Below are 22,931 nucleotides of genomic sequence, written 5' to 3' on the forward strand. Positions count from 1 at the left end.
CTTTTTTCTACTAGGGAATGTATCGCACATTCTATTTTTATATAATTCGTGGAAAGGCAGCCATGAGAGCACATGAAAAATCGTAGACACATATATAGAAGGTTTAGATATAGAGTGGTTGAGGTTTTAATGGTTTTAGGACAGCACCAACTGCTGTTTTAATTTTTCCACCAAATTTCCACGTGGGTTCCACGTTGATTCCACGACCAAAAACACGTGGTATCCACGTTAATTCTCCACGTGGGTTCCACGTGGTTTCCACCACCCATTTCTCACTGGGTATGAGGAAAAAAAAGTTTAATTTTCATTCAATATCATCACCTGTTTTGTACCTGTACTCGCTGTTTGACTATATGTATGAAATTAATAAGTAATTAAAACTTTTGTTAATCAAACAATAATCAATTTTATGTTAAATGATTCTATAGTGCACAATATCTTCAAATTGATTTGAAAAGTAATATTTTTCACTGTTTAATAGTTCAAATTAAAAGCATAAGTGAAAAGAGTCCACTGGACTCACCTTGCCCGATTACGCCAGAAAAATATGTTGCCCGTATTAGGGTTAAAACAGTGGCATGTCAAAGTTCCCAAGTCGCTGTATGAGTTGGAATTAAGTCATGAACAGCCATATTTTTATGTAACTTTCAACGAAGCCTCACCCAGCAAGAATGCGTTACTGTAACTTTTGTTGTTTTTCATCATCAAAGACAACTGTTTATAGCTGGTATGCAGAGTTTCAGTGAGGATGCTCTAGCCTCATTGACAAAACGCATTAAAGCCCGTATGACACTTGCCAATTTATTGGCCAATATATTGGCCAATAAATTGGCCCAATATTGGTAAAAATATTGGGCTTTACGCATCGTATGACACGTACCAATATTTACACCCAAGGGGACTCCATTACAGGAGTCTCCAGAAGGGCCAATGGGTAGCCTTTCACCTGTTGCCGTTTGGCGCGCATTTTATTCGATCGCCAACATTGGCCGTAGAGCGGCGCCACTAGGCATTGATATCTGTGTCAGAGTAATTTTCCCCATTAAGCTTAATGGAAGTGGGGCGACGCGCTCCGTCTTTAATCGGATTTTTGCAGTAATTTTTGTAGTGAGAGTCGTAGATTCAGTTTTATTCGGCTTTAGCAATGAGGCCTGACCGGCGTTGCTGTGTCCCTGGGTGGAAAGGAGGCTACTATTGCCAAAAGAGACGTAGTAAGGAGCTGGGCGTACGCAACGAAAGCCTCTTCCAAGCAAGGGTAAGTAAATCACCTATTTTTGGTAGATTTTGATGAAATTATTAAAAATTGAAACTATTATTTATTACCGGACTCAAGGTTAATTCCATGAGCCCAACAAGTGATTGTGCCGTGAAGCTTTGGATAGAAATGCAATGTAGCGGCGTGTCGTGGTCGCTGTGTGTGGATGCCGGCATGATTACAATGTTCCTTTATGAATATGCTTTCAAAGACCAGGAGAATGCAAAGAAATTGGTTTTATCTTTTAAAAAAGCTGTGATTATAGTATAATACTGCTCATTATTTGGAATTATCATGTAGAAACTCACGAGGTCTAGATTCTGGCATTCGTAATATGCTAATGGCGTCGTTGGTCGTCTTGCATTGTGGCAGGATTACTATTAATTTGCGCGTGAGCTTTGGAGTTATGTACTTGTGTTATTTAATCGGAGCTGTTATTGGATGAATTTTTTTCAGAATGTTGCCCAAATGCAGAAATGGTGGCGGGTGATACCACGTGAACAGGGAGTTATCAGAACGAGATGTTGGCTTTTAGGACCACTTTCCAGAGGGATCAATTGAGCGGTGTACCGACATTAAACTTTTAGACGGTTCCATCGTCAAGTGGCCGGGGTCCAGTGCGAAAAAACAGTGGTGATAAATAAAAGCAGCGCTCTCCTAAAAGTTAAGGTGAAGTCCTCGTTTGTCGCTGATTTGTGGTTTTCCGCCTATGAAGTGTGCTTAATGCAATATATACATGTAGTGTCTGTGCAATCGCAAGCTGTGCTTTGAGTCAATATATTTTTATGGGATTTTTCAGGTGTTATTCTATGGAAGAGAGATGTCTATTCCTGAACTCAAAATTCTTAACCTCGCTGTTTCTCGTCTCATTGATGATGTGAATGAGTAACAGATATGTGCTGGTCTGTCTGTTCAAGCCGTCAATGGTGAAAGGTAATCATATTACTGTATTTGTTTACTGTAGTGTAGTAATTAAGTGAGCAGTTTCAAAAATACTCTTTCACTTTTGATGAATTTAATGCTGTTGGAGTGTCCTAATTCTGGTCTACATTTGTTATGCTACACCCACTGATTCTTCTGGTGTACCATGCAGTCGACGTTTGATTTACTAATGCGGCGTCATTTGTCCTATTCCTTTCTTGCCTCTTATATCCTTTTAAATCATGTTAGTAAATGTTCATGAAGTAATGGAGCTGGTGAAGAAATTAATTTCGTATTGTAATAGAAGAAATATAATCTATTGTAGATTATGTTTCTTCCCTTCTAATGTAAAATTTACTTTTACGTGGGAGGATGAAGGCAATACTCAGTAGCCTGTTGATGGGTGGGGCGAAATTACTTGATTTTGTTTGCCTTAAGTGCGTGAAATGCGATGCACATGATATGGTAATTGGCTTTATAATATTTCACGAATTTTTCCCAACATTTCCAACAAATTTCAGCAATCAATATCATGACTTAGGCCTGGTATACAATGGGGTATAAGCTGTTAGTCATTTTTGTCTCCATTCACAGACTTAACCATAAGAGGGAAACAGTTAAAATTTGAGTGCCTGTATTATGTCTGACTCTGAATGCTTGTGTTTTCATAGTGCTTTTTTTCATGATACAGAAGTTTGCAGAGTTACTTTTTGTGAATGTAAGTATTCCACTCTATTAATGCTCTTATTATATTACTTATACTTACATACCAACTATTAGTTTTAATGCTTTTCACTTTAAGTGGCATGGTACAAGTATTTTCAGTGTTATCTACTCAGGATGATGATATTTTTTCCTTCTTATGTGTTAATTTCATTAAAATTCATTAAGTTATGAAATATTGCCCTCCCTGAAGGCTGAACATATATTCCCTTGGACGCTTATTTTTTATGCATTTCATATACTCTACGCCTTCACCTTTTTCTCAGTGTTTATTATGTAGACATAAGGCTACAGTTAACTGAAATTCTTACCACCTGCGTTCAGTTAGGTGTGGTACTGCATTGATCACATTGGTTTCCAGCATGTGCTCTTATTGGCTAACTGTATGCCATAAAGATGAACATTGTCCATCTTTTTTATGGCTGAAGTCCATCGTGGAATTCTATTTTGGCTCCTTATGGCTTATGTCCTTTGACTTATGTCTCACTGAACCAGCTCATTCACAGTGAATGCAAGTGTTGTCTGTGAAGGCCATGGTAATGTGTGTAGAAATTAGAATTTTCATGCCATCATATAATATATGATACTACATTTAAGCTATGACATGTTAGGGTTGATGATATGTGCGGATTCTTTGTTTTGGTGTTCCTAATATCTTGTCATTCATTCAGTTCCGTCTAGTATCTATTTCTTTTTATTTCAGGTTTATCTCTTTCATTTGGCACGAAGTGGAGTCATGTGGTACATCTACTACTTATTTGAAAGCATCAGCTATTGCCCCTCATAGTTGTTTCAATTGATAATGGATTATGCCGTTCCTTCTCTTTGGCATTTAAGCTATTGGATGTCAGGGTTGATGGTATGTGTGCATTCTTTGTTTTGGTGCTCTAAATATCTTGTCATTCCATCTTCTATCTATTTCTCTTTATTTCAGGTGTGTTTCTTTCATTTGGTATGAAGCATATTCATGAAACGCTACTCCGAAACATTTCAAAGGACAAAGATTCACCATCTATGCTGGTGTTGTTCAGGTACGTGGAGATGTGAGGTCAAGGCAGGTTATGGTAGCAACTAAGAAATATGTTCAATGAAAAAATGAGCAGTGAAATTTTTAATAAAACCACTCTTCAAGCAAATATTGCTCTGCTAAAGCTGCCTCATCAATTGCACTTTGATTGTAAGTTGAAATTTTGTTGAGACTTATACTTTTGATTTTTAAAATTGATTATGATCAAACCAAGTCTATAGCGCTACAGTAAAACCTCTATGTAGTGAACCTCTTTACATCATAAACCTTCATACCAAGGATACACCCCCGAGACGGCCTAACTATCTCCGCAAATCATACGGAGACAACTAGAGACCATTAATGCAGCCACGATTATGTATATGGATATTAGAAAAAATAATTTGGCTTGATTCACATATTGCCTCAGGTCAAAAATTGATGTTTTATAGCACCATGTTTTTGACGAAAACTTTTCTAAATTTTAGTGAAACATAACAGTTTAGAGAGTTTTTCAATATCACTTAGCATAACTTTCAATAAGTATTTGGAATCCTCATGACTTCTACAGTAGACGTGCAAATTTTCATAAGAATTTGATGAAAAGTATGGCTGAGACAAATTATTTCCCACTGGAAGTACAAGTGCCTCTGGAGACCGCATTCATTGATAAACTGTAGTTTCTCCCAGACTTCAAATGTCGTGAAAAAAAAACGAGTAGACATAGGCAAGAAATATTTTACACTGTTTCATTCCTACGTGGAAGAATGAAAATTGCCAACTTTCATCAAACTGCGAGTCGGTGGTACTGGTTTTTCATTGGAGGCCATTGTTATGGTTCTTACAGACTTGGGCCATGGTTACGTAAAATGGACAATAGAGGGGAAATTTCTCACCATTGACGTGTTGAGAAAGTATTGGTTTTGCCTTTATTCATAAGTTTTCATTAGTAAGTAGAGTTTTTCAAATTTTTGAGTCTTTAATTTTCTGTTGGTGGCGGTGGTTATTGGTGCCGCTGTCCCTTCAGTCATATGTGAAAATAAAACTTTTCCTGAGCATTCAAGTGGTGATTAACACTCATATACCCTTTTGTGAAGTGGTAGCATATCAGACAGGGGCAGATCCAGGATTTTGTTCTGGGGGGCACAAGGATACCTCGTAATACAAAACGAATGTAATGATAATGGGCAACAATATTAACGCAATTAAAACTTTTGCATATTATTTAAGGGTCTGGGGGGGCACGTGCCCCCCCTGGATCCACCTATGACATCAGATTGTTACTTGATAGATTCCTGTGATAATTATGTAAAGTATGCATCTTTGGTAGTTATGTTTTCCGTGCTTTTCCTCCTTGATGGTTTTAATCATTGCTATTCAACTTTGCAACCTACCTCGTATTACCTTGAGTGAACTAACTCCTGGGGGTCTATTCTCTAACTCGAAGCTCCCGTCGTGGTAGCTTCGAACTAGCTACCAGAATTGGCTACCAACCTTATTCTCTAACAGGGAGTAGCTTTCTCAGACCGAGAATTTCTGGTAGCTTTCTCAGACCGGATATGGGGTATGAGAAATATTTCGTGCGAACTCAGATTTTACTCTTATAACCAATGAAATCGCTCGTTTCATTTCGTAACCTGCGGGAAAATCATAATGTAGTCGTTCTCGGCTGACTTTTTCTTCTAGTTGAAATTAATGTGCTTTGTAAATTACGAAATGCTGAGTGCCTTCAGCTTTCATAATAATAGAAATACGAATAATAATAGAAATACGTAGACATAATTATATTTGGCTAAGCGGCTTTTATATCAATTCAATAGTTTCGATCGATGCAGTAGTTTATGTCACGATTGATAATCATGTAGGCCATGTAAATATAATGAAGAGAAAATGTTTATAAACTACCAACACATTAAACCAATGCTATCACATTGTCGTTCTAATTCCCGAGAATTTTACACTCAGCGCTCCTTATGCTTTTGCCTGTTTGATGCAAAAATTTTGATGACCAACTGTTTCTGTGCAGAGATTGTTCCTTCTTGCACTGCGAGAGAATATCGCAATAACATGTGCATACGATAAGTGTATATTATTTCGGGAATATCTTCAACAAAGTTAATGGGAAGGTGGAGAAAATTATGTTTGAAAGTTACGTCATTTCACTCAGATTGGCCTAAGCAATCATTTTAGGCTCACAATATGCTTCAATCGATATTTACACAAAACTCTACTGTCGTGCCGTTCTCACGACGGCTAAATTAATATTTAAATGGTTTTATGAATAAGTATTATATGCCAACCGCCAAGCTTGCACTATTGCAAGCGAGGGCGATTCATTAGAACTTGACCATCATTGTGAAAAAACAACCTATTAAACGTAGTTCCTTCTCCCAATATTAAAGCCATATTATATTATTGTTTTTGTGATGACTTCCTCCGTGGGCTTCTGGAATATCCATGGCTACACTTTCTCAAAATTCAAAACAAATACACCAACTTAACTACCGGCACTGAAATTAAATGCGTATATACGGCCAAAGACACACAAATGAAAGCAGAATGATATCATGAACACATTTATTCATTGGAAGAGCAAAAAATTTATTAATAACTATCATGAAACACCTTACATTGCATTATAACACAATAATATATCCACCTCTCTCCGGTCTGCATTTATGTAACACTAAACTCTCTTCACACAATCACTTCACAACAAAGATCGTTGCTAATAATGCACGGTAAAGTTAATCATAAATGAATAAACACTTGCAAAAATAAGACATCCATCTCTGTGCAGTGGATACATTGGCATTGGTAATGATTTCAACGCATCAATTTGTACCGTCACTACAACAGTCTCTCGCAACATCAATAATAATCACTGTTTTCGGGGTTTTTCTTCTCACTAGTAATGACTTCATGCAAAATAAGATTTCACGTGATATAAAATGATTGAAAGTAACATTTTTCTTCTCCAAATAATGAATTCAACTAGTTAACGCGATCGATAGTTCACTCCGAAACATATATGTTTAGTCACGAAATTTGTCACTCATGCCCACTACTTTGTTAAGAATACAATAATTGAAGGCTTCAAATAATTTACGCAGCATTCCCGACCTCATTAAAGAAAATAATTACGCAAAACAGCAAAAATAGTCAACACTTTTCTTGTTTACCACTCAATCGCTAGCCGTGTCAAGAAAGACTGATGGGATAGAACAAAAGATTAGCGACACGCGCCACTTGGTTCACGGCGGTTCATAGGAATTCCCATGGAATTCCCTATGTATTTTGATGGTAGCTAGCTGAAGCGCGGGGTTCGAGGGCGCGCTTCGCGAAGCTACCGTGGCAGCTAGTTTGAAGCTACGGAAGTAGCTTCAAATCCCATAGAGAATAAGGGTTGGAGCCTAATAAGCTACCGGTAGCTTCTGCAAGCTCCCTTCGCCGGAGCTTCAGCGTTAGAGAATACAAGTGGGAGCAAGTAGCTTAATTAAGCATCTTTCCACCAGAAAGCTACCGCGCTTCGAGTTAGAGAATAGACCCCCAGCTTTGCATTGCTTAAAATTGCTGTTCATTATATGCATGCCCATGGTGTACACATTCTTATTTGCATTTTTAATATTACAGATCAATGTTACTAGCACCCGTTGGCATTGTGAGACTCCTGCACCTTTCTTGAGCATATCTGTGGCTGTGGTGAACTGAGCTGAATCACATCCCACCCACTTCTGGTTTGGCAAGAGGCTACACAAGCAGCAGTTGCTCTGAGATATGCTTTGATTGGCCAAACATCGTCTATAAGAAAGAACATTGACTATTTTTCTTACAACTTATGCCCATTGTGGAATAGTATTTTGGATCCCTTCTGGAATATATATCATTGTAGTTCTACCATGAAAGTGTACATTAATTACGGCTGACTTCAAAAATATGGAAATGGAAGGGCTATTGTATGAGATAATGCTGGGGCGAGAAGAACCTTGATTGTGTCCGTGGAGTCAAAATTTTTGTGCTACATTTTTGTGAACTGTCTTTTGCACCACCTTTTATTATGTCAAATAAATATTGAGCATGATCTTCTATTTGACTTTATCTTTTGCTGCTCTTCTGTATGAGTTAACTTTTTTCAGCAACTTATTGTTGTAGAAGAATTTCACTTGAAGTGAAAGAACTATGGTTCGTTTATTTAAAAATTGTTGTAAAAATCTTTATTACATACCGTCTTGGTTGTTGTGCAGTCTTGAGGTGCTAGTATTGGAATTATTGGGAGGCATCACCTCTTTGTTGAGGAGAGTTGTTCATCTATGGCCATGGATCCATTGATCACAGTATAGGATATCAAAATATGTTATATTATATATATGTTTCCAGCTTAGGAATATTATTGATGCTTACGTGGGCGTAGCCAGGACTACCTGGAGGGGCAGGGGGTGGGAGAAGGATACCTTCCTCTGGGGAAAATGATAATATTTTATGCTATTTTGGGCCTTTAAATTATGAAATTTGTGGGTTGTCATGAAGCTGTTTTGTGAACAATGGTTAAGTAGAATAATTTTTTTACCTCGGTATGTTTTCCTTCAAAAAATAATTTGTTTGGGCAGGACGTGACACCGTGGCTTCTCCTTAGGAAGCTGAAATGCCCATGGTATGATGTAAAAGTTCTGGGCGTGATCAAGACGGTAGGGAGATAGCCAGTGCGTTAAATGTGGATGCGTCAAAAAATTGCTAATAATAGATTCCCCCTTGCTTGTCAGCTCTGATGTTTCATTTTGGTCAATGGTAGAAGTGGTCGGATTGTTTCATTTCAGTTGATAATGGCCTCACATGCTTTACTTGCGTGGTTAACATGATTTGCTGGCTCAGTTCAGGAATGCTGCCGTGTATGTGAATGCGTAAAAAAAAATGCTAATAACAGATTCCATCTTGCTTGTCAGCTCTGATTTTTCGTTTTGATCGATGGTAGAAGTGATCGGATTGTTTCATTTCAGTTGACAATTGCCTCACATACTTTACTTGTGTGGTTAATAGTATTTACTGGCTCAGTTACGTATTGCTGCCGTGTATGTGAATGCGTAAAAAATTGCTAATAACAGATTCCCCCTTGATTGTCAGCTCTGATTTTTCGTTTTGATCGATGGTAGAAGTGATCGGATTGTTTCATTTCAGTTGACAATTGCCTCACATGCTTGTGTGGTTAATATGATTTACTGGCTCGGTTACGTATTGCTGCCGTGTATGTGAATGCGTCAAAAAATTGCTAATAACAGATTCCCCCTTGATTGTCAGCTCTGATATTTCGTTTTGGTCGATGGTAGAAGTGGTCGGATTGTTTCATTTCAGTTGGCAAATGCCTCACATGCTTTACTAGTGTGGTTAATGTGATTTACTGGCTCAGTCCCCTATTGCTGCCGTGCATTTCGTCGTGAAAGGTAGATCTTAATGCCTAGTGGCGCCGCAGGTGGCGATATTTGAAAACTGAATATAATGCGCGCGGAGCGACAACAATTCTAGCGGCGGACTTGAGAATCCTCTATTGTAATATTCGTGTTTACACCAATATTGGCCGTTATAGTGTTCTAATACCCCACTAGAGAACGCCACATAACACAAAATGACAAAAGAGCATCTCAAGACGCGAGCTACAGAATGGGAGGTGGCATAATAATTGTAAATTTAATAACTATTTCGAGGGGCTGCAAAGATATTCTCGAATTGCTCGAAATTTCATTCGGGTGAGTTCCTTGAATGATGAGAGATAGGCAATATGGTGATCTCATAGGTGAGCCAAGATAACGTAGCGGCTCGTTTTGGCTGGAATATGTTCATCGAATAAACAGAGATTGTGTCATCAATTGGGACTTTCACCCGAAACTTTAGCGCTCAAATCATGAAAAATAGTTTAATAATTGTAAAATAAACAAAATATAGACGCTATCGAGGAGAAACACGACGTTTTTATTCATTACATATCCGAAATGTTATTTCCGAATTACCCACTTTAGACAGTTGATGTTTGTGAATTTATATTCTCTCAAAGTACACATTAATTATTTGAGCTATTTCATGGGTTGCTATGCTTGTAAAATTTTTATATATGATATTAAAATTCCGAGGTGAAATGTTTTGCAAAGAGCTTCTAGTTTTGGCCACTAGGAGTCGACAAGACTGAGTTCTGATTGGAGATTGGCCTCGAGAAAATAGAACCTGTTCTAAATTGTAGATTGGCCAAGAAATTGTGCCCAATATTGTGAAACTGAGATTGGGCTAGAAATTGGCGTGTGTCAGTGGGTACACAATCCAATATCCAATGGATTGGCCAATAAATTGGCAAGTGTCATACGGGCTTAAGGGTGACCGAAAACCAGCATCACTCAAAAAAAATATTTATATGAAAAAAAAGTTTAATTTTCATTCAATATCATCACCTGTTTTGTTGGTTATGTGGGCTTCACACTCCGCTGAAAAGTTAAATGAGGTTATGTATTGGCTTTGAAGGAGTTTTTTTGTTCTAATTTATAAAATATGCAGGAACTAAAATTTAGAAGAAAAAAATCATAATGAATTTTACAATTAAGAATTAATATTATGTAAGAGTAAATAGATAACTCCCAGTGAGAAATGGGTGGTGGAATCCACGTGGAAATTATGGTGGAAATTAGGTGGAAATGTAACGTGGATACCACGTGTTTTTGGTCGTGGAATCAACGTGGAACCCACGTGGAGATTTGGTGGAAAAATTAAAACAGCAGTAGGTGCTGTCCTGAAACCATTAAAACCTCGACCACTCTATATCTAAATCGAATACCCAGCAGCTAATGTCCTTCCTTATACAATTCCAAACAAAACGCCACCACTGAATAAGCAGTAAATTTAAATTCTTCCCTAACCATGTGCAGATAGTTCTTCATGATGAAAGCAAATGTGCATTGCAATGCTTTGGTTCTTCTCATAAATTTTTAAATTAACAATATTTCATAGATGAGATAAAGGATCATCATAGCATAAAATATCCATAAAATATTTTGTAATAGCTTCCAGACATTTTGTAGGCTTCTGAATGTTCCATTTTCTGATATCTACAAGATGTCTTGAGAAGATATTTTCTAGATAATCATATTCAAACTGGACCCACAGGGAAAATTCAGGATAAATGACATGAATGTAATATTTCTGTATTAGATATGTTTATTTTTCAACTGACAGCCTGATAGTGGAGCAGAAAATGATGGTATCCCCTATGAAAAAATTGTATAAACCTGTTTCAAATTTTTATACATTCTTATGCATTGCCATGGTAATGTATAAGAATGTTTCAGGGCAGCACCTACTGCTGTTTTAATTTTTCCACCAAATTTCCACGTGGGTTCCACGTTGATTCCACGACCAAAAACACGTGGTATCCACGTTACATATCCACCTAATTTCCACGTGGGTTCCACGTGGATTCCACCACCCATTTCTCACTGGGCTGCATTCTGCCGAACCAAAATATCTATATCACATATATTATTTCTTTGGAGTCGTCATATTTTTTTAAAAAGTACCCTCGGAATTTATCACTTGTACCACTCCAAGGAGGAGACTTTTGTAGAGTTGAAGTCCATATAAAATAACATCAAAATTCATCCAAATTTGTTTATTGCTGCTTTTTGAATGTATAGATAGTGGTGGGTGTTTGAGCGTCCGAACCCTAGCAGAATATGGGTATGAAAAGAAAGTGGAACATGTCTAAATTATATGAAAATTTTCCGTTTTATTGAGGGCTGTCAACCCTAAAAGTATATTCTTCTTATGCCTACTTAATTTCAGAAAACATTGCAAGATACAAGATGAACCAGCTCAAGGTTTCTTCATAAAACTAAATACTCTGCGCCAGTTATTTTTTATACCCTCTTTACATCAAGGTTGCACGTGCGTAAGTAAAGTTTCACGATTGTGACCATTGCACTGTTTGTATAAGTTTAATTGCATGTGAATTACTGGGAGGAATTGTGGCATCAACACAAATGATTAAATTCTAATTTCGTAAAATTTGGGATCAATCTTTCTAAATTATCTAATATAACGCAAAAAATCTCCGTCTGTAATAAATTTCACCATTAATCCTGGGAAAGAATGACATTTTGGCCTAGTTATTGATTAACTCATTTGGATGGGAACAGTTTTTGAAAAAGGAGCCAAAATATTGACCAATAGCCACTCACCATGATGTAAACAAACGAAACCTTTGGGCGGAGCCAATCACGGCGCTTGCGTTCAAAATGGCGTCCACATCATGTAGAATTTGCTCATATATTTTATTTTCTGCTAATATCTTAATGATTTCCGCATGGTCGCACAAGGAATGTAAGTATTCATCCATATTCATGCATAAGTGTCTTTCACATTGAACTCGTAAGAGTCAAGAATATTTTAGTTTCATACAAGTCTTATTTTAATTTCTACTGTTGTCTTGACGTGTTACAAATAATGTTGCAAAAATGACTGTGTTACTTGAGCAGTCAGTCGCACGCCACTACTGATACACATATTTCACGATAGCTTTTTGCACTGCCTTGTGTGTTTTGTGTGCGTAGCATTCATGAAACGTTAAACGTTGTTGAATATTAAGGTTCAATTTCGTGTGCGATCATTGTGAGAATGTAACCGATTATTGCCGTCGGAATATCGACGCGCATTATCACGAATATGTATATAGATAAACTCGTCACCTTATTAGTGATTATTAATTATCGCTTATTTAGAAAATCATTGTCTTTAGGATAATAAATTCATTCGTTACTTGGTTGCAAATTTCTGTGATCGAGATCAATAAATTTGAATGAACTCGGTAGAATTTGTTATTGTGACTTGCACCTTGAGGCGGAAGGTTAATGCTGGCCTCATGATTGTGAATCGTGTCATTTGAAAGGGGGAAATTTGTCAGACATCCAATATTAAAGATATAAGCGTAGAGAACGAAACATTTAGTGGTTAGTAAACCTATTGGTTTCGAAGAAATCGTTTTCTATGTTGTATCCGTTGACTTTTCCGTGGTGTGTTGGCATTGTTTTCATGCGATTTCTCTTATGTATTGGTGGCTTATTTCCAAGATTTTGATTTAAAAAAGAGTTGCGCACGGTATAATAATTAATAAGATAGTTCTCGTAAATCCATGCCAATTCATTTTATTTAGTTCTATGTGAGTTATTCTTGAATGCTTGATGAAAATATGTAATTGTCATGCTGATACCCGCCTTGTTTTGTTTCATCTTTTAGCAGTGACGATTTTGTTCAAATGTGAAAAACTGATATAAAATTTGATGAATAATATAATGACTAAATAATATAGTGTGACGAGTCGTTTAAGTAGTATTCCTTTCAGTATGAATTTTTGGGTGATTTAGGGTTTTATCCAACCGCCAGTTTTTGTCTGATGGCCACAAGATAAAAATTGTATCATTTTGTTTCAGCTTTTTAATAAAACTATATTTTAATGAAAGTGCAAGGACGACAGTTATAATTTGAAATCATTTAGTTATAGGTTCCACGATCGCTTCAACAGCCATAACAGATGACTGTGGACAATTGAATCCCCACACAGCAGAAATACGTCTTCGATACGTCTCTGAGACGTCTCGAATATTGCATGTTACGTCTCAGAGACATTCTGAGAGCTTCGGAGGCATCTCTGAGACTTCTCTGAGATGTCACTATGTCCAAAAAAAATGGTCTATGTGACATCTCTTGAGACGTCTCACATAAGTCTCTGAGATGTCTCATAAGAGTTTGTACTCTGGTATGCTTAAAAATGTAGGCAAAAAATAATTAAATGCAAATTATACGGTTATGGCCTACTTTTCTCGATCATTTTTAGCGACGAATTTTGTGATGGATGACCTTTTGAAAATAAGAAACCCACATTAAATGTCGTGATTTTAGTAATCAAAACTGCGCAATTGCACCGAAAAATAATATGGAAGGCATTGATGGCGTTTAAATAAGTTTTTTATAAATTTCCTGAACGGCTCACAATTACATCTCCGAGACATTTGCGATATTCGAGACATTCGAGATCAAAGTGAGACGTCTCTGAGAGGTTCGTTGCTACGTGGGTCCACAAGTGGCTAACGAGAAAATATGGGAAAAGTCGAATGGTTTTTCATGTACATCAGTGGCGTAATTATGGTGGGTGTATTAGGGTATAGATCCCCTCCAAAGCCTAAGAGAAATAAAAAAATAATCCAAAACTATTGTCCAGTTTTGACATGTTATAACTGCATCTGCTTAAATTTTTAGACCCAAAACGATGTCAAATGTATTTCCAGGCATTGTGTCATTTTTAAAACATTTTCATGGACCTCCCACTACTGTGAGAGTAGGGGGTTGTCCCACCAAGCCAACCAATCACCCCCCCAAAGTAAACCTATCCCCTTCCCAAAGCATATTCCTAATTAGGCCACTGGTGTACATGATTTGAAAATATGAGTAAATGATGTCCTCAAATATTGAATACTGTGTCCCCACCAAGGACGTTGTAAATAAACTGGAGAATTCACTATATTCGAGTAACTGTAACTTTTTTTTTGTACTGTACTGTAATTTTGCACTGTATTCGAGTTTTAAGCGTGGTCAGAATTCTGCCATTTTGCTTTTACCATTTTCGGAGTTAGTCTCAAACAGTGTACGTGTATATAATCAAGTCTTCTATTCCTTATATCGCCTCTGATTTATAAAATGAAATTACAGCAATTACTTCTTAACTGTCGTTGCCCTGCCTGCTGCTTGTTTTTGACCTAGGATTACAGATGACTGACTCACACTGAAAACCAAGGCCACTCAGTTCCCCTTAGACTTGCGACCGGTGAAGGGGAGGGGGAAGACAAGAAGTTTGTGTAAGAGGCGCACCCTCATTTTCGGCTGCAATTTCTGGGAAAAAAGGTGCGCCTCTTACACGCGCTTATACGGTACAACCTCCTTGGTCCCAGCCCATCCCAAAACCTAACACGCTTTCCAGCATTACATTGTAACCCTTAGACTACTGGAATGTTTTTAAACGTGTTGTTCTTCTGAGGTGGCCAGGGAGAGTTAACTCACATTAGCGATGCCTACATTGACGGAAAATGCTATTGGGCTCCACCCAGATAGCAAAAACAATCCTGGGAAACTGCATTAGGTAGGTGCCCAGTGAGAAATGGGTGGTGGAATCCACGTTAAGTGGTGGATATATGGTGGTGGTGGATATTGAGTGGTTGGACCCACGTGGAATCCACGTTGATTTCAAGTGGATTTGTGGTGATTAGCATGAAATGTTAAACAGAATTTCTAATTTGTGGAACTTAACTCTCTGGTGACATTGCGTCATTTATCATCCTGAAACCACGCTAGTTATGTGAAAATGTATCTTACATTCTATTTTTATATAATTCGTGGAAAGGCAGCCATGAGAGCGCATGAAAAATTGTAGACACATATATAGAAGGTTTAGATATAGAGTGGTTGAGGTTTTAATGGTTTTAGGACAGCACCTACTGCTGTTTTAATTTTTCCACCAAATTTCCACGTGGGTTCCACGTTGATTCCACGGCCAAAAACACGTGGTATCCACGTTACATCTCCACGTGGGTTCCACGTGGAGATGTAACGTGGGTTCCACCACCCATTTCTCACTGGGTGGTCATGCAATGGTCAAAACTTAAAAAAAACGTTTTTCCTGCAGTGCGTACACGAGCACATTTAACCCTAATGCGGGCAACATATTTTTCTGACGTAATCGGGCAAGGTGAGTCCAATGGACTCTTTTAACTTATGCTTTTAATTTGAACTATTAAACAGTGAAAAATATTACTTTTCAAATCAATTTGAAGATATTGTGCAATATAGAATCATTTAACATAAAATTGATTATTTTTTGTTTTACAAAAGTTTTACATTACTTAATTATTTCATACATTGTCAAACAGCGAGTACAGTGGACTCTTTTGACCAATTGTTTGTTTTCACTGCATAAAACACCAAATATTTATCGTTACATGTACATAGTGATAATTTTACATTATTTTGACAATTCAGACCAACTATTTGTAAAATGCACATTACTTTTTACATTTCGTGCAAACAGACTCACCTAGCCCGGATTTGTGGGAATTCAGGGAAAAAAATTATTTCTAAGTTACTTTAATTCCGAAAGAAGTTTGAATTACTCTAATTTATAGGAAATATACAATTAGAAGAAGTAAAAAATTTACAGCATGCTGACATTTCAATAACATAATAAAATTCTCAAAAATGTGATGCGATGAGTCCAAGAGACCCACCTTACCTGTATTAGGGTTAAGTGTGCACTTGTTTTGCAAAAAAAATAATTAGGGTAATCCATATTGTCTAAAAATTATTATGAGTAGGGATGGTCGGATAGGATACCTCGGACCCAAATATCCGCGGATATTGCCCTTCATCGGATACATGGGATCCAAAGTTGCAGAAGACATCGGATCTGGATCCGAAATTTTGAATAATAGCTTCAGTGAATGCTACGTGTAATAAGGGTGGAAAGAGTTCCGATTCTATCTTCGAATGCGCCGTGGCATGCGATTCATGAACCGTTTTCTTTGAAAGCTCCCGCAGAGGTTACGTAGGAGAATTTCAGCTGTGGAAAATAAAAATAGAAAAATACGACTGGCACATAGTGTGACTCTTCCCAAGAGGTTGAACAATCATCGGGGGAATCTCAGCGACAGGAATTTGAAAATGCAATTTTGATCCGAAAATATCCGTTCCGAAAGAAGGCTCCAAAAATCAAGGATCTGATCCGAATCTGGATACGAAAAAAATCCTGGATCCGTCCATCCCTAATTATGAGCACTTATTTCCTTTGTTTGTGGCACTAAATTTGTTGCCACTAAGGCATTTGTATTTATTCAAATAGCTTATATTGTTTTTTTGCCAGAAGTGGAAATATGCCGAGAGGACGTGATAAATATAATTTAAGGAGTGAGTCACTAATAGTATCAAACAGACCTAAGTTAACATTATGTAAACGCTGTTTTTTTTTCAATGGAGCCGAAGTTATTTCATTTACTGCCTGCTAGGATTTAAAAAAATAAATTCTCAAATGTAATGTTAAGACTTGCCAATGACTGGCTCTTCTCGCAAGAAATAATTGAAAATTTATTTTGATGTTATTTATTCATAACACTCCTGTATCATTTACTGCATTATTTTGTTTTTATTGGCTTGCATTTCGTTATTTGATGGTGGCTCAATTCTGGTCCTATCACCTTGGAGACCATCTAAAGATCCTTCTCTTTGTAATTTTTGTATTCAGATGTAAAAACAAAATGTAGGGGTGAATAAATTATTGTTAAAGTTAGCGTACAAAACATTCAAAAACATTCCAGCAGTCTGGGGGCGAACCCATTATTCCCCAGACTGTATTCACGGCTTTTAACTTCGGTTGTTTCGCATTTTCAATTTATTTTGGCCTAATTTAAATGAATTTTTGGAATAAAAATATTTTAATAGTATGCTATGATTTTCATAATGCTGGGTATACACAACAATGGGAAAACTCCGGCAGATAAATGCAGAAAAAGTAATTTAAAAAAAAATTAGGTTACATCTTTTATTTTTTATCTTGATTTGCACACTCGACATCTTCGCCGGGAGTTATCAGTATTCCGTTGGAGGAAATTCCCCAGTCCGCCTTTCAACGGACATGCTGGGGTATGTCATTTTTCCTAGGGTGTCTCGCATGTGCGCATCGATTTTTATGCCAAACGCCATCAGTCATAAAAATACAATTGCATAAATGATAATGTTGGTGAAAATGACAAAATTAGAACTAGAGGTACAGGCGGTCCTCGACTTTCGTACGCTAAATTCGGACTTTCGGACGTTGGTCTGTATTTTTTTTAAATTCCCGCGATGTTTACTGCGCATCCCAACATTCAATTGTTTCAAATGGCAGTATATGCCAACAATACGAACATATACAATAAAGGGAATTTTTGGTAGTTGACTCTAATCTAGGTGATTTATTTGGGGGAGAGACTGCCTGCTGTAGGCTCCTTCATCAAGAGAAGAAGAAAGCCTTCATTGGAGAGATTTTTCAAAAAAGTTGACTATACATCATCATATAGCTTTCAATAAAACTAGTAAATTCATCTTTCTAATTGTGTTTTTTCGTTTGAGTGCTGTTAAATTCATGCACACCTTCAGCAACAATATTGCGATATTGCACGAAATATCACCCGAATTCCGTTTGTCTTTTTTGAATAACATGCGAAATATACGTGATCACGAATGTCACCTGCCGATTGTCGAATTTTGGTGTAAAAATTAAAAGGTATCCAGAGTGCGGGTTCAACAAATACATTTTGTTATGCTTCTTGATATGTCTTTTTATTTATAGTGGTCGTAATAAGTAGAATGTCAACTTAAACGGCAAGAGGAAGTTTCACTCGAAAGCGAACGGAGCCAACTTGTTTTTTTTACTTTTATTTACAGTTTCTGCATATTTTTGAAATAAATTAGATGATTTGCGGAATTTTATTAACATATTATTAAAATTTAGTGACTTGAAATTAAATCCGTGAAAAAAAAGGTTTTAGTACGTATATTCCACTCTTATGGAACGTAACCCCTAATTAGTATGGAAGTCAATGGTTCGACTTTCATACATTCGACTTTCGTACAAGTTTTTGGGATAGCATTGTGTACGAAAGTCGGGGACCGCCTGTACTTATAAAAAGTCAGTAAATTGAAGAAAAAATTATTCTAATAGTAGAAACTTGTTCTGAGAATTAGGATTCAATAATGTTGCGTTAACGCAACACTGGGGATTAATGGGTTAACTTGCTGAAAAGTCCCCTTTTTTCCAATTTAGATCTCACCTGTCCCACTGCGTATGGGCCACTGACTGTACCTGAAAGAATTATTGAATGTTTGAAAAGTGTGGAATCATTTTTAGTTTAATTCAAACTGGCCACTCAGAATTAATTCCTTCATTAACAGCTCCTTAACCTTTTCCCTACTGTACACGTATATATAGGTGTGGACGTTTCCTGACCCGGGAGACGACAGGCGTATATGTACGTGTGAGATTTTCCCGGCCAGGAGATCGAAAGCCGTATATATACGTTTTCTAGCTCCCCCCCTTTTACGACGTCTTTGTCTCGGGACCCAACGCTTCGGGGTCTAGGATTAACTCTCGGAATCCGGGAGCAGGTACCCGGACCCTTCGTCTTTTAGAACCCCTCTCAGTGGTACGGGACAGCGGTCATTCAAATGTTTATACAGTCAATTTTTGAAATAAATATTTGTTCATTTCTCAAGAAATATACACTAAGAATTGAATTATTTGTCTTTTGAGCAGTGTTTACAATTTTTAAACGAAATTCTACGACAAATATTAACTTATATCTCGAGTTATGTATGAACATCAACATGGAAATTGTTGCTGCGTTAAATGCGTTAATTAAGGCCTTAGAACTTCGTTTAAAATTTGAAAATGCTCAGATAAAAATGAGGAATTCAATTCAAAGTCTGTAATTTACGTGCAAGTAACAATTATCCATTTGCTAAATTCATATAAGCAATACATAAGTTGACCGCGAACCAATGCCGCAGGTATGGTCCTAAACCCGGAAAGGAGGGAGCACAACTACTCTCGGAGTCTGAGATAATGGGAAGTCCCAGCGTGGAGAGGTCGAAAAAGGTTCAGCGAGACCCTTCTTAACGAATGCCCTCCAAAAATGCTCTGTACCACGAGAAAGAAGAGTCTCTTGGGGCTCAGTACAGCAGTCATGCTAAGACGAAAACTCCGCCGTCTCGAAAGGGTTAAAGTGCGGTCGTTAATGAGAAATCAATGTAACTATACGAGATGAAACCGGACCGTTTGAAAATGTTTCACTAGAAGTGCCAAGTTTTTTCAACCAAAATTGGCCTTGAAAAAAAATTTGTTGAATTACTTATCAAACTCACCTCATATATTTCAGCTCTTTTCAACTTTCCACTTCTGGTTCCTGGAATTCTCTGCCACTAGATATCAAATCATCACAATCTTTCAAGGAAAGATTTTACTGTTAATTGAAGACCTTAAATTTAAGTTTGTTTACAGTTTTCTTTTTTGTTTTTATCAAAACTTTCTATTCACATATCTGTTCGTAACGATTTATATTAAAACTTATAATTTTGTATTAATGATAATAAATTTTTTTGTGGTATCATTGTCGAAACATTTTCTTTCTTGTTAAGCTTTGCCATGATTTCTTTAAAATGGAAAAAATTTATTTTTTGTACTGCTGATATTGAATATTTTTTAGTAAAATTGGACCTTGAAATATTTCCTCTGAGTTTTATTTTGACACTACTCGTTTTGTTGTTACAAGCAACATTATCAAGTGTAACATAAGTCTTTAAGAGTTCTTCCTTGTACAGTAAAACCTCTTTACATCGCAATGGAGAGGACCGAAATTTGGGCAATTTGATTTGTGGAGGTTCACTATAGAGAGGTTTCAGTGATGGACACCATTTTCTCATATCCTTTGGAAATGAAAGGCACTACTCTCTTTTAAACCATTATATTTATGTGTTTAAACAAACATGCATTCATTAGTGAACATATATTTATTATTAAACAATAACAGAAAGCGAGTGCTATCGCATGATTTTTACCATGATTCGAGTGAAAACGATGTGATCTCTCTCAATTCAACAGTCACTTAAAATGATTAGGATAGTTGGATACGTTTTTTATTATTTACTGATAGGTATGCTCTCATATGGAACAAAATGGCCACAACTAATGATTAACGTGAAAATTACAGCATATTAAAGGTATATAAGAAAAAAAGAGTGAAGCATTTATTGCTGAAAATGGCATTCCATGCACGTAATCACAGCTGCATTAATGGTCTCTTGTTGTCTCGGGACGATTTTCAGAGGTAGTTAGGCCGTCTCGGGGGGTGTATCCTTGGTATGATAAGTGGAGATTTTATGAGATAAAGAGGTTCACCACATAGAGGTTTGCCTATAAATTTACATGTAAATCTGATGGGACCGTAGGTGTGGTATGATGTATGGAGGTTTATGATGTAAAGAGGTTCACTACGTAGAGGTTTTACTGTGTATGTCTTGGTGCTTGAAGGGAGGGTGTAAGGTGGAGGATGGGGTTTGGGTGTTGAAAAGTGGGGATATTGAGGGTTGTTGGGGATAAGGATCGTTTTTTTGGGTCTCGGAAGAGGAGCAGGGTAGGGGGGGGGGGGGAAAGAGTAATGTTCCAGGGTGAGTGTGAGCACGCCTTCCCTGTCTTCTTTCGCGTTGTGTTTTCTAAAAAAACAACCCATCATTTCTAAAAAAAAACAACAGATTTCCCAAGAAGAGTTCATCAGTAATCTCAGATTGTTAACCACTTCGATTAATTCTTCCGAATATCGGGCTCTTATTCTCTATTTATTTTTCCCTGTGGTTCTCTTTTAAATGGTAGGTAATGGACTGATATTTTGTAATAAACGTAGACTGTGAAATAAAAAGTGATTATTAAACATGGAGAACACAGCTCGCTACCTTGGTTTGACAAGGTTTGAATACGCTTATGAATGAGCAAGTGTTTTTCACCCACTCCCCTCTCCTAAAGATACCCTTCACCAAAACAAATGGTGCAATTCTTTCCTCACCCACGCCTTAAGTGACCCCAACATCCACGGGGTGTTTCCCGTCCGCCCATCCTCTCCACGCATTTGACCATTTTCTATTGCTGGCAATTTCCTCCCTTGCACCGCTAACTTTCACTCCTTCTCAGCTAACCCAAAGGGACTCCTCACCCCCGCCTTTTTTTCCTGCGTCGCTACTTACTCCTCTCACTTTCAAAAGACACGCGGCCTCTCTTTTTACCCTAATCCGTCCCTTTTTTCGCTCGTCTCAACACCCCCTCCTGTTTTGCTATGGTCTTCCCCACGTGTCGTCATTTTACAGTTATGACCAGAACCCTCCCTCCAACGTGGGTTCTCCACATCCCGTAGTTGTATCTTTCCCCATTGTCTCTACTCTGTACACCCATTCCCACCCCCCCCCCCCCCCCCCCCCCCATCCTCAAAGATGTCAAATCCTCTCCTACTCCAATACTCTCCTTTCTCAAGGGTATAAAAGGGATCTTCACATGTGTTCAAGCGTCTTGTACCAGATGATGGCTCAGTGAGCCGAAACGCGTTGTACGCATTAAAAATTCTTGTGGAAAAGTGCTACGATCTTTCATTTACTTAAAGGTTCTAACCGACCATCAGCTGGCTTCGAGAAAAACCTTGTCAAAGTTTTAAACTACTCTATTTCTATTATTAATAGGAATTTGTTTTTGATTTTTGGCACATACACTAGTGATCCACTAGATACACTAGTAATTATTACTTTAAGAAAATATGTTATTTATTTTATTTTTTCACATGTTTATATGAGTAATAAAATAGGTAAAATGCAGCTAGAACCTTGTCACACCAAATATTAGTTTTTTCTCCTTGCAGTTGGAACTTTGTCACTGTTCTAAATCTGTTATTATTTTACATAGAGGAATAAAAACCGGTGCAACACATAGAGAAACATAAACTTAGTTATCTTGAGAGAAAACACCAAATTTTGCAAAAATGTCAGTTAGAACCTTGTCAAACCAAGGTAGCGAGCTGTCGCCACTCGAATAAAATCATTTTAATCCTTCCAATGCATCATGTTTCATGAAATATGAATTATTCATGTATGCTGTGAATGTTATAACATTGTTAAGTTTTCAAAATAATTATTTTGTTCCTCTAAATAGTGCTAAAATTATGAAAATTTGATGACGAACTAAACTCGTCATTTCACGGTTTGGCGTCGAAAGTTAATGACAAGATAGACTCGTCATTACAGCGCAAGGGATTAAGCAAAGACTGCTTACATTTAAAATTTTTTAATTGAATTTTGACTGGAATACGTTACACTCCTGGAATGAATAAACTTTAATTCACAAAGAATCTTTGCATGTTTCTTAAAAATCCCTGTGTGCAACAG

At 37.2% G+C, this 22,931-nt stretch overlaps 1 long non-coding RNA gene across 1 annotated transcript; it reads left to right on the plus strand.

Moving 5' to 3' along the window:
• Positions 1 to 898: 898 nt before the first annotated feature.
• On the plus strand, positions 899 to 7,993 carry LOC124170295. The gene is made up of 6 exons (XR_006867422.1): positions 899 to 1,255; positions 1,712 to 1,924; positions 2,055 to 2,188; positions 3,603 to 3,758; positions 3,834 to 3,930; positions 7,539 to 7,993. It is a non-coding gene; the product is annotated as an uncharacterized LOC124170295 (long non-coding RNA).
• The last annotated feature ends 14,938 nt before the right edge of the window (positions 7,994 to 22,931 follow it).

The sequence above is a fragment of the Ischnura elegans genome, chromosome 13 (assembly GCF_921293095.1).
Source record: "Ischnura elegans chromosome 13, ioIscEleg1.1, whole genome shotgun sequence".
Classification (NCBI taxonomy): domain Eukaryota; kingdom Metazoa; phylum Arthropoda; class Insecta; order Odonata; family Coenagrionidae; genus Ischnura; species Ischnura elegans.